Below are 12,424 nucleotides of genomic sequence, written 5' to 3'. Positions count from 1 at the left end.
CAAGAGTATTTGGACTTATTTGGAGCTCAAGTTTATATAATAAAAACACATTCTTAACAATTTATTTAACTAAATTTGGAGCTCCAAGCTCTCAATGGATGTATGAATCATGGGAGCCTTGCCAGATGTTTTGGAGTGTGGAATTCAAAACGCATTAGCAGCACAGCACGTCATGAAGTTTGATGCAAAACATTTCTTCTCTCTTTCCAAAAAGCCTTGTTTAGTTTCTATTGTAAGGCATGAACTATGGTGACAGTTCATAGCTCTAGGGAAACATCTAAAATCCGTAAGTAGTATCTACCCAGACACTGGAAATATGAGGCAATTATCTACACAATCTATGACATAAAAAAAAGCCTGCCTACCCAACCGTATCCAGATAATCAAGTCCAAAATGCATATTTACCTGTTAGGTTTATTTCACTTTTTTATGCCTACATTCTATAGACGATCTCTTGTCCTTTGCTCCATTCCCACCCTCCTCACCCTCAGCAGATGACCTTCTTTAGCCTTTACAGAGAAAATACAAGTAATCTAAGTCCCATAATTTTACCAATACAGGGGTCACAATCTGTTTTTCTGGGATATTGCTGTGCCGTTTATACCTTTTTTTTCTTGTTCCTTTCCTCTGAATCTTTTATCTTTCAAATTTGTTCCAGTATTTACTAGCATCATATTTCATATAAGTAGAGGGCTTTCAATGAATGTGTAAGATGAGTTTATTCTTCAACAGGTAAAAATAGGTAAAACACCCCAATTGTCTTCCCCTGACCCTCTTCTCTCCTGAAGATGCCATTTATCTTTGTCTTTCCCTCTTCTTTTAGAGTTAGGCTTCTTGAAAGAGAAATTAACACTATGTAACTCCTCTTTGCTCCTGAACCAATCCCCACAACTCAACTACAGTGGCTGGTGGCAATATGGCCAACGACTGCCTTCCTGCAAAGTTGAAGAGTTTTTCATTCCTCATTGTGCTTAACCTCTCTGCAGCACAGTGCGGTCTTCTACCACCTTCTTGAAATTCTCCACTTCCTTCTTCCTTGGATTCCCTGGTACCCTCTTCCCAATGCTTCCTCCCAATTTGTTTTAGCTTCTCTAGATTTGGGCTTCTCCTCTCTGTCCCACTGATTAACTCAGTTTGTCTTTCTCCCCCTCCTATTGCTTTTCTTGGCACTAGTGTGTTGCCTCTATTGACCATTTTCACTAACTACTAGAATTACTGTCCTTTTAAAGGAAATGAGGTTTCTCTTCTACCTAAGTTTCCTGATGCCCCATTTATTATAAACAAAAGCACCTCCTTTATTTAAAATATGAATTAATTATCACAAATGGTGATTTATATATATTAAAATACTTTTGTCAGTGTTTAGGTCCTGCCTAAGTAACTATGTTGGGAAAATAATAATCTATAATGATAACCCCTGGCATTTATTGACAGTTTCTAAGTTTTAGGCATTGTGCTAATTGCTTTAAATGCATATTTTTATTTCTCACAATAATCCTACGAGGTGTTATCATTCATTACCTTCATTTACTGACAACAGAAACAAAGAGTAATAACTTGTTAAAGGTCACAGAGAAGGTAAGTGATGGAGCTAAGAGATGAAACTAGACAGGCATAACTTTAGAGTCCATGTTCTTAGCCAGATTCTACATGGCCTTATGATACGGTATGTTCAGAAAATTGCCGGCATCTAGTATTACCAGTACTACCCTTGACCGAAGGAAGAAGAGCCCTCACATGGCTCTGATAACAGGCTCTGTTCTAACTCTTCCCCACAGGGTAAAAAGTTAGCTTTGCAGAGGGCACAGGCCACCCAAAGCACATGTCCTCTCCTCTGTGCCCACTTCCAGGGTATGCACATGCCTATTCCCTAGGTCTGTTCTCCTGAGCAAAGACCATGGTGGTAAAGTCCACATGTCTAGCCATGCCCATGTGTTGCCAAGTTGGAAGCTGGGGTGTCCACAAAAGTATACTTGAGGCCTCAGGGTGTGGGTAGAGCTGGGTCAGGAGAAAGGGAATGGATGCAAACCAGGGGCATGCTGGACTCCCACATTCTATCACAGAAATCCAAGGAGTCTAAAGATCCTAAACTTTTTCTAAGTAGAACAGAGAATATTTTATTTTACAGTTGTTTAAGCTTGATTGAAAACTCTTAAATATTTAGATACATGACATATGGGCCTCAATTGTCTGTTTGTCCCAGCCTTGCAATTGTTAGACGTGAGCCTGGATGTCAAGTTATTTTTTTGCCATTTAAAGCTACAGGAGTCTGACCATCAGAAGTTATTTAAAAACACCTACCACAATATTATATATAAGAATCACCCAGAGCAATAATTTTTATAGTTTAATGTGCCTGAAAATCACCTGGGGATTTGTTAAAATGTAGGTACTAATTCAGCAGGTTGCAGATGGGGCCTGAGAGTCTGAATTTCTAACAAGCTCCCAGATGATGCTGATCCTGTTGGTCTTTGGACCACATTCTGAGCATCAAGGACCTGCAGTACTTGTTTAAAATGCAAATTCGTAGGCATCACCCTCTGAAACTCTGATTAACGATCTAAATGGGATCCAGATGGTGAGCAAAACAGGAATTTTTAAGAAGCAACCCAGGTGGTGCTAGTAAGGTGGTCTGTAGCCCACATTTTAAGAACAAATGCCATAGACCATGCTTCTCAAACTTTACTGTGCATATGGATTCCTGGGGCTCTTGCAGGTTCTGAGTTGGTGGCTGCATCTTTGATAGGCTCCAGGTGATGCCTACGCTACAGACCTGCCGACTACACTTGGAGTAGCGAGACCTCGGGAGGCCATCTCAGGGCCTTCAACCTTTGGCCATTTTGAATACAGTGTATTCAACTGTGAGGTAAAGAGTGAGAAGGTGACTTGGAGTAAAATGTCTTGGACAACATCCTCAATGCTTTGCATCACAAGTTCCATACAAACAACCTTCAGGCCCTTTGTATGATCCCAGATTCACTGGTAGTCCCTATCTGGGAGCGAGGATTCCTGTTCCCTTCAAGGGTCCTTCTAGCTGGACTAAGAATCAGATTGACATGCTACAGATTAACAGGAGAGAATCAAATTTAATAGCATATGTACGGGGGAGCTACATAGACAAGCAAAATGAGGTATACGTCATCCCGAACGAAGGAGAAGAGGGCAGGGGTCTGGAACTTCAGAGGAAAGGAATGTAATTCATGGGGCGATAAGAGGGGCAGATGTTTGGTAATTCGATGTTTGCCTTGCCATCCAGATGGGTCACTCAGATAAAACTGATCTCTGCTAATAACCTTTATTCTGGGAAAGAACCCCAACTTTAGATTCTTCTGCGTAGGTAAGGAAGGGGCAAAAGTTTTTGTTTTCTTGAGTCCACAGGGTCTCAGACTGCCTTCAGTTCAAAATAATCCACATGCCAAAGTGGCATATTGGAGGTGAGGGTCTGGCTGTCCTGAACCCCTTCAATTCCCTTGTCTGAAACTTCCTTGGGAGTTTCACATGTTCAAAGTTGAGCTGGTAGGTTGTTTCATGTCATTGATCCAGTCTCTTAGAGGATGGTTTAGTCAAGCTCATTTCAGAAGGCAGTAATGCAGGTATATTCTCAAAGTGAGACTTATGGTTCAAGTCATCAGGTATTAAATAAGAAGCATTTCTATGGAAACAGAAGAAAAACAATGGTTAAGAATTGGATCAAAGGTTAAAGCCAGTTTCTGAGTTCTGAGGGTAGTTACTTGAGAAGACTCCTAGGTATCAGCCTCAAAGCATCTTCAGACAGAGTGAGGTAGTGGTGATCTGACAGATATTCCAGGATTGTAGCTCAAATGTCTCTGATGATCTCTAGTCCACTGAGCAACAGGCAGGAAGATGGTCTATGCATGAGCTATTATGGTGATTTCTTTATAGCAAGTCACTTCTTATATTTAGTTTGCAAGGCTTCAGGAAGAAAGGCAGTTTTAGTTCTCAAATGATTCCAAGTAAGAAAGGTAGGAGAAAAAGGTAGGAGAATCAAAATGTTAGATGGAGAGTTGTAGATAGGTATTGAAGAACACTAGAAGACATCAGGATCTAGTCCATTTTATAATAAATAGTATTAAAATATATTTTCTATCTATAATCACCCTCATTTTTGCCAAAGATAACCAAATTAACACTAATTTGCTTGCAAAATAAGTCTAGTTTCAAAAAACTTGGCTTATTTACACAGGTGCAATAAGAATAGTGGTTGACCATATAAACTCTGTAATAGCCCCTTGAGACCAGAAGTCAGACCAAATACTTGCCATCAGACTTCACCTACAATACCTATAGATTTGGTTGAACTCCTTTCTTCTCACAGTCCCCCAAATATGCTGAGGTTCCTGCACCTGCCAGAAAGTGACCTTCTTTACTGGCCTGGGAAGGCTGGGGAGGACTCTGTAAGCAAGGTACCAGGCTGCTATTTCCAAGGGGGATTTATTAGCTCCATAAAGTCAACCGTAGATCCTTAAAAGCTGGCTGGTCATACCTAAGTCTATGCAGGTTTTCTCAGATATAACATTCCAGTGAAAGCCTTGGTGATATAACCAATGCTTCCAACTGTGTCCTGTCATACAGAGAACAGATTCTTACTGAATTTATGCAAATAAATATATTGCCATAAAAATATCAGAATACCCACTAAGAGTTTCTGAATACTGGGGGGGTTCCAGGAGGGGAAAAAGACAAATGTTTCAATTTGTTCACAAAGGTATATTTTACCAAATTACTGGAAGTCAGTTAGCTTAAGAGAAAGCATTTTCCTAAATCTGGAAAAATTTTTTTAAAGTTAGCAAGCATTCTTTCAAACAAAACATCATAAAAAATATAATTATCTTCCTCAATTCATTCAGTCCCATGAATTTTTGTTCCGCTTAAATCCAATTTTTTCATTAGTTCTGGACATTTTTACCTAGTTCAGTTTTATGATCTTAAAATTATCAGAAACCTGGACTCAAAAGAGTTTTTCCCATGACTCTCATTGAGGATGAAGCACATTTGCAGGAAACTTTTTATAAGTCCCTGAGTAAAAGTGTACCTGTAAATGACAGAAGACATAAAAATGACCATGATTAAAGATCTAAATAGGGGCGCCTGGGTGGCACAGCAGTTAAGCGTCTGCCTTTGGCTCAGGGTGTGATCCCGGCGTTATGGGATCGAGCCCCACATCAGGCTCCTCCACTATGAGCCTGCTTCTTCCTCTCCCACTCCCCCTGCTTGTGTTCCCTCTCTCGCTGGCTGTCTCTATCTCTGTTGAATAAATAAAATCTTTAAAAAAAAAAAAAGATCTAAATAGAATTAATTGATAAAGGAACCTGGGTTATTTTTTGTGACATACAACACTTCAAGATAACTACATACCAGGACATCGGATTTCTAGGAGCTTCATATAATTTTAGAACACTTATCTACATAAATATAATGCAAGAGGGTTTAATATCGCTTTGTTTGACAATATTTCCCATATAATTTAACATACCAAATAAGCCGAATTAGTTTCTCACAACTTCTTTTTCTTGAAATGTTACAGGGGCCTGTTGAAAAATTTCACATAGATTGTGGTCAAAAGACTTCATTTTAGAATTTGATTTGGGGAAGTAAGTCAAAAGGTTTGAACACTTGATTAAACAGGATCACAAATTATTGTGAAACAATATTTAAGCAAAGTGACAATAAAAGATTTCAAAGGCAAATAAATACATAGGGGCGGTTGGCTCAGTCCGTTACGTGTCTGCTTTCAGCTCAGGTCATGATCACAGGGTCTGGGATCGAACCCCGCGCTGGGCTCCTGGCTTAGGCGGGAGTCTGCTTCTCCTTCTCCAATAAATAAAATCTTTAAAAAAACAAACCAAGGCAAATGCATACAGTTCCATAGTTGTGAGCAAAATGTAGCTGTTTTACTATTAAGACTCCATCTTCTTAGGTAATCAAAGACCTGATAAACTATGAAATTATGTTGGCAAACAGAATCATTGTTTGGGGGGGGCAGGTAACTTGAACTTTTGTTCACTGTTTCTCATGAAGAGCAAATAGTTTAAGAGGGGGGCAGGTAACTTGAACTTTTGTTCACTGTTTCTCATGAAGAGCAAATAGTTTAAGAAAATTTTTCACTTTTAACAAAGAAAAAACTTTGGACCAGTGTTAAATGTATCCTAATCATAGCCAATACTGACCACACATAAAATCTTTTTCCAAAGATTCTTTCTCCATAAACTTTCTATAACTCTTCATTTCACATTAATTTTGTCTTAAATTTTCCCTCTTTATTTTAGGACAAAATTATTTTCTTTTTTCTCAACAAATATATATTTTTATTCCTCATCCTTTTTCTTACCCAAAACACATTACTTTCCTTGCATACAGAGCTGTTTCTCTCCTGGAGTCTTAATTACATTTATTGGAATTCTTAATGCTCAGAAACCTTAATTTCTAGTGAAAACTAAGTAGTAAGCAATTGTGAAATGTTAACAGCAGAACTCTTTAGATTGAGTATATTAAGATTTATTTATTTTAGAGAGAGTACATGTGGGTGTGGGGTGAAGGGAAGAAAGGAGAGAAGCAGGCTCCCCGCTGAGCACAGAGCCCAGTGCAGGGATTTGCTTGATCTCATGACCCTTGAGATTATGAACTGAGGTGAAATCAAGTGTTGGACGCTCAACCGACTCAGACACCCAGGTGCCCCATATTACAGTATTTTTTGAAACTCCTCTTCTTTTTCATAGTACAATCTTTCAATAAAACATGAAACATGTTTAACGGCAGACCCAAATTTATCTTTAGTTTCTCTATAATATATGACAAAAGTAGATAAACCATGCTCAGTTTCATTATTTTATCTGATTTGAAAATGATCTAGATAATCAATGAACTTTACTCATCATTTAGCTCAGCAAAACTTTAAAATTTTAGGTTACCAAACATTTTGGAAACTATTTAAAAGTTTACCTATAAATCTTTTTATTTTACTTGTTCTTCATTTTGCTTAGACTACGTACAAAAAGTTCATGAGGCATTAGACAAAGTCAACCATTATTCTAAGTTTTTTTTCCTAACAAATTTTGCAACAGAGACACCATAAATTCATTTGCCTTTTAGTGAACACAAGCAGAATAAAAGTTTATATTTAATGCTGGTAACACTAAAGACATGTCTATTAATTAAAACCAATAACCTTAAATTTGCTTTAATACTGAATATTATCCAGATCATATGAACTTGAAAAACATTTGGGTTAGTTTCTATCTTTCTGAGTTTTAGAATGTGCAATCCTTACAAGTGCTTGCCTTCAAACCAACTAAATAGAGCTCTTTTACAAATTCATTTTAGCAATGCCATCCAGAGGTAGAGAAAATGTTTCACGTTTACAACCTACGTGGACACACACATACACACATAAAAAACACAGACAAGATGTAAACAAAATCTTAGTTTTGTTTCTACCAGTATTTGTGGGATGGACATTATAGGCCCAATATTTAAATACTTCCCTCTATGTGTGTATGTATGTATTTTTATGAAAAACTTTTCCATTAAGTTTGCATGTCAAGGAATGGCTCTTAGGCCTTAGAGAAGATTGGGGTAGAGAACTTATATCCAAGGCACGGAGAGAGTAAGTTGTTGCCAAGGTGGGTATTTGGAGCATACCTGCCCCTTATCAGAGGTGCTACTGTCTGGGCATAAAAGCCCCATTGTAGCGGTTTGTATTTTAAAAAGGCCTTTTTCCTTTTTTTTCAGTCTCAGGAGATTATGGGTTGTTTACATATCAGAGACATGATGAAATTTATAATTTCAAGGGAAAAAAATGTAAAGAAAAATTTAAGTACAGAAAAATTACGTTCGAATATCCTGATTTTTTAAATCATATCTACAAACATTTTGAGAAGAATGGTTAAGGTTTGGAGATTGGTAAAGTAAGTGGGCTTTAACTTGTGTCTACAGTTAATGGTACTGGTTTTGCAGAGATTTATCTAAAGAGTTGTTCCTAATTCCCCAAAGAACTAGATTTCAGCTTGAATATCAAGGGACTGGGCAATATCTTTTTACGTGCATTTGCTTCTTTATACCAGGGAGGGTTTTTAACTAGAATGGGAACCAAAAAATTTATGCCCTTGTAAAGTCTGTATAAAACATTTTAACAAAATCCTTTTTTCTGGGTACACAATTTAATGTTGGTTTCTATTAGACCCTGAATGCTGGCCTTTTGCAGATCATCTGTAGGAGGAGAAATGTGTAGGCCTGGGAGAGATTTTGGTCATTGATTTCCTCAGAAGGAAAGGTTGTGAATATAGTCAACATCTCAAACGACTCTCGTAGAATCTTTTGAAAGTAGAGGTAGCCTGGAAGCTCTGCTGTGGGGCGTCTGGAACACTCCTGCAGAGGACACTGCATATGAACGCCTGAGACTTGGCGGAGCCCGATTACAGAGCCCTGGAAGGTTGCAGCAAAGCGAGCCTTATTGCCAGTCTTGGGTGCTTTGGTTAAATTTATTTTCTGGCTTTCAGCATTGGCATGAACAACCTGTATACTCTGAACCTAGTGATTAGGCCAGAGTGATGTCTGTCAATCTTGTAGGGAAAGGGGAGTTAAAACAGGCAGATGTGATCAGATTTTCAGAAGGGGAATTTACATGGGATGGTCTGCGACATCTTTTTGTCTTAAGTCTAACTTCTTTAACCTTGTCCGTAAGGTTCGCTGTTGTACTAATAAGATGACTGAGAGCTCTTTGTAATTTTAGAATACAGACAATTTAAAGGATCCAGCATCTGACATTGATGAGTCGGATCTATTCACAGTGACTCAAACCGATAACCTTCTTTCGTTTGTTTCAGGTTTTTATTTAAATTCTAGTTAGTTAATATGGTGTAATACTGGTTTCAGGAGTAGAATTTAGTGATTCCTCACTCACATACAACACCCAGTGCTAATCACAACAAGCACCCTCCTTAATACCCATCCCATCCCCCTGCCCGACTCCCCTCCAGCAACCCTTAGTTTGTTCTCTATAGTTAAGTCTCTTACGGTTTGCCTCCCTTTTTTTCTTCCTTCCCTTTGTTCATCTGTTTTGTTTCTTAAATTCCATATGAGTGATATCATATGGCATTTGTCTTTCTCTGCTGACTTATTTAGCTTAGCATAATATACTTTAGCTCCACCCACACTGTTGCAAATGGCAAGACTTCATTCTTTTTGATGGCTGAGTATATATACACCACATCTTCTTTATCTTCATCAATCAATGGACACTTGGGCTCTTTCCATAATTTAGCTATTTATAATGGTGCTATAAACATCAGGGTGCATATGCCCCTTCGAATCAGTATTTTTATATCCTTTGGGTACATACCTGGTAGTGCAATTGCTGGGTCGTAGGGTAGTTCTACTTTTAACTTTTTGAGGAACCTACATACTGTTTTCCACAATGGCTACACCAGTTTGCATTCCCACCAATAGTGTAAGATGGTTCGGGTTCCCCTTTCTTTGCATTCTCACCAACATTTGTTGTTTCTTGTGTTAATTTTAGCCATTCTGACAGGTGTGAGGTGGTATCTCACCATGGTTTTGATTTGTATTTCGCTGATGATGAGTGATGTTGAGTATCTTTTCATGTGTCTGTTGGCCATTTGTATGTCTTCTTTGGAAAAGTGTCTATTCATGCCTTCTGCCCATTTCTTAACTGTATTATTTAAACCCATAGCCTTTTAATGACTTAACCAAAGACACAAGAGTTGTCCAGAGAGGGCACAGATGATCCAAAAGTTTACTCCCCAAATTAGTCTATGAAATCAAAGGCCTTCATCACATCAGTGGTAAGAATGATCTCCATTTTCCTACAAAAACGTAAGATGCCTCCAGTCATAGACCTACTAATCTGTGACACCAAGTAGGCATTTTTGGAATGGGACTTTCTAGCACTAATCAAGCCATGAAGGTTGAGACGACAAAAGTTCCTATGGGCTGGAACCTCTCATGATAAACACCCCTGAGAGCTGGCACAGCCAAAGAGAGAGAGGCTCAGTTCAACTGTTACCCCGCGAAGCGCCCTCTCTGGATAGTGGAGCCCAAAGAGAATATTTTCATTGGTCACAAAGAAAAGCTCTTAAATTTTCCCTTTTCAGTGTCCTCACAGTTTTATCTGAGCCTCGAGTCTCCTGAAGCCACAGCAATACGTAGGTGGAAAGTGCTACAGGATTAGAGACTATGGATTGTTTAATGGCGTACCTCATTGCACAAAAGTTTTCTTGAGGTTGGAGGGTGACCTATTGTCTATCTAACCCATTCTGTGGCCAACTGATCGTATCATGGGTGTCTTTTGAGGTGATGAGTGCTCTAACAGCCTTTAAGAGCTCCACCCATGCCCACCAATTTTGCGGTTTTGGCTTCCAAGATGTCCTTCAGCAACAGATGACAAGCAACATAAAAGACACAGACAAAGGAAAACAAAAACCCTCTCTGGGAGGAATGGATTAGTAACCCAAGAGTTGCTTAGCCTAAGGAACTAGTTCCATGAATATTTTCCCCTGTTAATCTAGATTTAGAAAGACAGGAAAAGGACTCTCACCATTCTCGCTCCGTTGAACTCTGCAGGTAGAGAGGCTGACATGGTAAGAAATCTCACCTTGTGCCGGCAGTATGTAAGATGTCCCAGGATCTCTCAGCTAGAGCAGTGTCTGGGCGAGCAGTGTCAACTATGCCAAGTGTTTGGGAGCGAAGAATTCCTGTCTCCTTCAAGGGTCCTTCTACCTAGACAAAGAATCAAACTGACATGAGACAGATTAACAGGAGAAAATCAAATTCAATAGCATACGTATGGGGGAACAAATGAGGTATATATGTCATCCCGAATGAAGGAGAAGAGGGTAGGGCTCTGGGACTTCAGAGGAAAGGAATGTAATTCATGGGGCGATAAGAGGAGCAGATGTTTGGTAATTCGATGTTTGCCTTGCCATCCAGATGGGTCACTCAGATAAAACTGATCTCGGCTAATAACCCTTATTCTGGGAAAGAACCCCAACTTTAGATTCTTCTATGTAGGTAAGGGAGGGGCAAAAGTTTTTCGTGAGTCCACAGGGTCCTAATCTGCTTGCCAAAGTGGCCCCTTCATTCCTTTCCTGTGCTTCTGCTAAGGTTCGGCCCGTCTTATATCCCTGAGTAACAACTGAGCCGATACTGTTTGTAGATGTTTCCAAGATGCATCTGTGGGTTATCCAACAGCTTGAATAGACCCTAGACATTTCAGACACTTGGACCGAAAGGGACACTTAACTGAGGACATGGAGCTCCCATTTTAGGAGCCCACAGAGTGATAGTGAATGCCGTGTATATTGTGAAAGGTTATGAATCCCATAAATTGGGGATGTAGAGAGAGATAACCCAGCTGCTAGGATTCTCTTTGGAGAATCCACAGCCTGAATCATGATCTGTGGTCAGAGAGTTTATGCCTATTTACAGGGCTAGGGCTAGTATTTGTGATCAAATTAGTGACAGGCTGTGTCCACAGGGCAGCTCAGGAAGGGGAAATAAGGTAACACAGGGCTTGTTAACAATGCAGAGCCTGACTTGCTGCGAGGCCCAGAGATGCTGTTTCCCAGAGGCCTGCGGTGCCCAGGGACAGCCTGCATTCAACACGCTCCTGTGAAATAACGGATGTAGAGTCCTTCACATAGAGCTAGCTTTTAAAAAATTTGTGAGACCACCCTTATTTTGAGAGACATCTATTATAAAATCATGTATCACCTTTAATACTGTTGCAAATTTTAACCTCTCCTTATATCTGCTTGCTTTTGAATACTGGCACACACATGAGGTCAACAAATTACATGAGAACTCTATACCATAATTAAGCAAATTCTTTAAGCTGGTGGAACACTTAAAATTTTTATTTTCCTCTTCAATAACCCATAAAGCAGTCAGGTCCACCTCTTCATCAGGGAGAATATTAATTTACTGATACCAGAGAATGATGAACCAATAAAATGTACTTGATTCCTAAGGATGGATACTCCTTCAAGAAATCTGAAATGTCTTTACCATTCAATGACAAAAGGCAAGACACTCTCTAATATGTACCACAGATATCTTGCCTGTTTCAGTGTGTGGAAGCAAACTGAGAGCCCTTCAAGGTCATCTACGCCAGAGTTACCAGAGTGTGGTCATCAGACCAGCAGCATCAGCAAAATCGGGGATTTTGTTAGAAATGCAAATGCTTAGTCTACATCCCTAAACAAACAGGTTCACCCCTGAAGTCTGGATTTTAATAAGCCTTCCAGTGATTCTGGCACATGCTCAAATTTGAAAGCCACGAATCTGTACCAGCTCCTTCTAATTAAATCAATTCAAAAGATATTCTTGTACACCTCAAGAGGAGGAAGCAGAACCTCCAGCCTAGAAAAGATTTTAGTGGAGATATTT

At 39.3% G+C, this 12,424-nt stretch overlaps 1 long non-coding RNA gene across 1 annotated transcript; it reads right to left on the bottom strand.

Annotated features, from left to right (window-relative positions):
* Window positions 1–3,091: 3,091 nt before the first annotated feature.
* LOC121104412 lies at window positions 3,092–10,758 on the bottom strand. Its single transcript, XR_005836721.1, has 3 exons — window positions 10,632–10,758; window positions 5,496–5,550; window positions 3,092–3,653 (listed from the first exon to the last, which is right to left on the bottom strand). It is a non-coding gene; the product is annotated as an uncharacterized LOC121104412 (long non-coding RNA).
* Window positions 10,759–12,424: the final 1,666 nt, after the last annotated feature.

The sequence above is a fragment of the Ursus maritimus genome, unplaced genomic scaffold (genome assembly GCF_017311325.1).
Source record: "Ursus maritimus isolate PB19 unplaced genomic scaffold, ASM1731132v1 scaffold_1, whole genome shotgun sequence".
NCBI classification, from domain to species: domain Eukaryota; kingdom Metazoa; phylum Chordata; class Mammalia; order Carnivora; family Ursidae; genus Ursus; species Ursus maritimus.
The sequence above is the reverse complement of the archived record's forward strand: the minus strand, read 5'-3'. Positions and strand labels throughout refer to the sequence as shown.